The sequence below is a fragment of the Lissotriton vulgaris genome, unplaced genomic scaffold (genome assembly GCF_964263255.1).
Source record: "Lissotriton vulgaris unplaced genomic scaffold, aLisVul1.2 SCAFFOLD_1345, whole genome shotgun sequence".
Lineage (NCBI taxonomy): Eukaryota > Metazoa > Chordata > Amphibia > Caudata > Salamandridae > Lissotriton > Lissotriton vulgaris.
In genome coordinates, this window is record NW_028255641.1 from 314,893 (window position 1) to 319,487 (window position 4,595).

General features: G+C 42.1%; 1 non-coding gene across 1 annotated transcript; it reads right to left on the reverse strand.

Moving 5' to 3' along the window:
* Positions 1-4,247: 4,247 nt before the first annotated feature.
* Positions 4,248-4,321, reverse strand: TRNAT-AGU (transfer RNA threonine (anticodon AGU)). The gene has a single exon. It is a non-coding gene; the product is annotated as a tRNA-Thr (tRNA).
* Positions 4,322-4,595: the final 274 nt, after the last annotated feature.

Below are 4,595 nucleotides of genomic sequence, written 5' to 3' on the forward strand. Positions count from 1 at the left end.
TCAATCAACATTGAAATTTCCTTACCATTAATGGTGATGATATCAGTGGGAAAACCTTTGCATTCTGAATCACCTACAAATAACAGAGTGTTGATTTCAGAAGGTTGTTCAGTATCATCATATTCTTCATAAGACAGAAGATTTACTCTTTGAGGAGACTTACACATTTTGCTAAAGTGACCAGATTTTTTACACTTTATGCAAATCTTGTTCCAAGCTTCAGGAATGACTACCTTAGATTTGGTATCTTGACCTCTAATCTCGTTCACAAAAAGTTCGGACTGTTCAATGCCTTTGGCAATATTCAGTACAGCACTAAGAGAGGAATCGGTACCCATCCAGAGACGTTCTTGGATTTTTTTACTTTTAGTGCGCATCATAATTTGGTCCCTCAAAACCTGTTTGAAATTGATGGTTTCAAAAGCACAAGACCCAGCCAGGGTGCGCAAAGCGGCTACGTAATTTTCAATGGACTCATCCTCTTTTTGTATTCTGGAATAAAATGTAAATCTTTCCATTACAATGTTAATTTTTCTTCCAAACCTAGTATTTAGTTGTTTAATGACGATATCAAAAACATTTAAATCCCCAGCACCAGTACTATCTATGGGAGGTAAACTTTGTAACTCTTTGAGTCCAGCACCACCCAGACAATTCTTTAACAATGCTAGCTTCCTTTTAGGAGAACAACCGTCCTCTTCAACAACATCTACATAAGCTAAAAATGTAGGGATTCAAAGATCCCATTCTACTTTAGGATCACCTGCTGTGGGTAAAAAGTGTGCAGGGGAAGGAATATTGTTAGACATTGTAAATAATTACAATTATAATTTCACACAAATGAGAGAAGTCCACAGAAGTAGAATGACTAATTATAGAAAATAATAAAAGTAGTCACCGTTGTCCAATGAGATAGCAGTCCCACAAGAATTCTAAGTCTTGTTGCTTCAAATCTCCCTCTTTTTTCTTGAAACAGAGAAGAAGGAAAAAAAAAACGCTGTAGAAAATAGTATATTCTTATGTAGAAACGTGGTTTTAAAACGAGTTGTAATGAGGCAAAGTACTGAAAAAACGATCGTGATTACTGCTTGCAAACGATCGTGGTGGTTTCCATGGAAACGTAGGACACAAAATGGCTGCTGGAACGCATACGCGAAGGCGTGATGCGTGCGTGATGACGAAGAGGAAATGACGCGGTGATGAGTCAGAGACAGGAGCGCTGGAGCAATGGAAGCAAAGAGGCTCGCGTAGGAGGAAGCGCTCGTGTAAACACTCGCGTAGGTGGAAGCGCTCGTGTGAACGCTCGTGTAGGCAAAGACGCTCGTTAGGTAAGTTTAAATGATGCAAGCAAAATGAACAGTCAATAAAGTAGGAAAACTATAAAAATGTAGCGCTTTGGCAGACGGAAGTCGCGTTAAGGTGGCAACTAAGCGCTGGGCAGTTTTTAAACGTAGACATATCACCAGTTTAAGCGAGGAAAATATAAGGGCAATAAGCACAAACTGCCGCTGGTGCAATCAAGGCACAGAAAGACAAAAACAGCCGCTGGTGCAATCTTTACACACATAAAACAGAAGAATACCTTAATTTTGTGCAGGTGAACGCTGTCAGTATCCCTTGACTTCACTAGAAAGGTTCTTGAGAATGCGGGTTCTTTTCTTAAAAAAAATAGTTGTAGATTTTTGAAGATTTTTGATGATTAGTTGAAGATCCCATCCTCGTCGCCAAATTTATGTAGTAATTAGACTCAAGAGGCCAAGTAGAAGTCTGCAGGTTTATTGGGACAGACAGCTTGAACAACCACCTCCAGGAGAAGCCCAGTAGAGAATGGCTGGTCAGTACATGGAATGTTACAGTGGAAATGTAAGATAACAATTCTAACAGAGAATGCTTGACTAACATGGATTACTACAATTTCTTATGTTCAAAGTGTTACCCTGCAGTGACTTTTCACTTTTCACTACCTGAAGTGCTGCGCTTTGAAAATCACTCGCGCGCACACTAGCAGGTAAAATGAATCTCCACCCAGCTCTGTCAAGCACAGCATGACGGCGAGCATCGGACATTATTTAAAAGAGCCCTGCTGAATAGCTCAGCTGGGGCTCTGATGGGCGGAAGGGAGCTGCAGAAGCGGCGACTCGGCTGCCAGTGACATGTCCCACTCCGGTTCACCAGCACAGCCACGAGCAGACCTTTTCATGAGTACCGGTACTCTCCTCGGGCAGTAGAGAAGTGCCGGTACTCAAAGTGATAAATTTAGGAAGTGCCGGTACTCGGTACCGGTGAGTACCGGCCCATTTAAAGCACTGGGTATAGAAGATGTGCACCGGAGAAAGGAGCTGTGTATACTGTAAGTTACTGTGATTAACGTCAGGTAAGAGAGCAGTGTACAGAGGCACTCTGTGTCACCAGATACATAAGCTGTAAAGGAACCTACTGTCCTTATGCAACAGAGCTCCGTATAATGTAAGTATTTTCACTAAGCTCAGTAACAACACTGTGTCGTCATTACAAGCGAGCAGTGATAGCACAGGGACCTCCTGCTGCAAGCAGGCTCAGGGCTGCCAGCTGCCTCCCCCTCAGAAGCTGAGATGGACGTAGGCCAACAGCAGCTTATTAAGGCCAGCATTGGCATAGCCAATAGGTCTCGCCTTTGGGACCTTATAAGTTTTTAGCCATGCAACAATTAATGTTGTTGCACCAAGCATATTGTGCTGCATAATTAAATACTTATAAGGTCCCAAAGGTGAGACCGCAGACAAAAACTTTAGCAGGCTATGTAGCACCTTGGTAATTGTCACTAAATACTGCTAAGATCTGTATAAATATAAGCAACCCCTGACAGCTTTTAAATTAAGTATTTTTAATAACATGACTTAAACACATTGGCAGAGCCAATAGCTCTGGCTACACACTTACAACGTCCCAATGGCGAGACCGATTGCATTACAAATGCTTGTTTTTATTACCTCTCTCATTACACCCCAACATTACTTTTGGTCTACCCACAACATTATCATGTAAGTGAAGTTGTAACCATCTGTACTCTGAAGCTGAACTTACTCTGCTGCTGCCTGTGCTGTGCCGGTTCTTTAGATAATGTCAATTGAAACAACTTATGTTTGTGCTGTAACAACGTTACTAATTGGAAGTTACCCCAGTGCTGCCAGTGCTGCTCCAGTTGGTTGAAGCTTGCACTACTGCTGCCCATACTGTACTTCGATGCAAGTTAATGTTGGGAACATGTTTTCACTAAACAAAGCCAAACTGATTAGCTTTGTCAATTGGTCTTTGAAAGTCAAAAGATACTCGAGTTGGTGATACAATGCATTCTCAATTTACCATCGAAATTAATGAAATCGTTTATTTACCAGGCATAATTAATTAAAACCATTCCATGACTAAAACAACACTCGAAAAGACGCCTGCTGGCAATAAAATACAACATAAAATTTAATAATCACATGTATAATTCTTCCGAGTAATAAAGTGTAGCGCGAGTATTTCCTAAACCCAACTACCCAACAATCTCTGCCTAAATTCATTTGTGAGTCGATTAGATCATCTGCAGTCATCGAGCAGTTAAAGTGCTTATGGCGCACAGGGCCGGACTGGGAACCACAACCGGCCCCGGCAAAGTGCTCGGCCGGCCCCCCTCCCAACTCGGGGGAGTTGGAGCTGCTGCCGAGCTCTTTGCCGGGGCCGGTTTTCGGCCGATTTTTGTACAGGGCCGATTTTGCAGCTATGCTGAAAAAAACAGCCCTGTAACAAAATCGGCCTCCAGGGGCAAAAAAAAACGGCCCCCACCCATGCGGCGCACCGGGGGATTGCCCGGTGCCTGCTATGGCCAGTCTGGGCCTGATGGCGCAGTGCAAACTGGCAACTTATTGAGCCGTAGAAAGGGCACGGTTTAAAACTGAGCAATGCATCTAGAATGGAGGCTTGTAGTGCAGATGGCAGAGCCAGTAAAATGCAGTTACTGATAATCCAGCCGTAGGTCAAAATCGTTTCTCGGGCCACTTCTTTTAAATTATTTACAGTTGTTTAAGTGCATATGTTATTGTGTACACTTAAAGCATATTAACTTATTAAGCAATAAAAGAGCCCATTATTTAAGACATGTCGGTGCCTGTGAAATAGACGCTTTTAAAACAGATAGCAGCATCACCCCCACTGTTGCCAACTTAAACCCAATTGCTGCCACAGACAACACAAATTAAGTGCAAGTAGTTTGTCTAGAAAAAGTAAGGCACTACTGAGATTCGAACTCAGGATTTCCTGTTTACTAGACAGGCGCTTTAACCAACTAAGCCACAGAGCCAACTGTACAACTTGTTTCCACTTTATCCTATTTTCTGTTCTAAATGTCATGTGCTATAGTTTTCAGTACTCTAAAGTCTTGCTATTTTTCACCTGTTCCCAACAAGAAGATGGAGAGGGAAACCTGATACAGGAATGGAAAAATAAGGAAATTGCTCATGAAAAGTTTGTCGGTACAGATACATATTCGTATTAATTTGTAATATTTTGAAGCATGTTATGTTATGTTAATTTATTTCTTTTATAGCGCTCGGCTACTCCAGGGAGCATCCCGG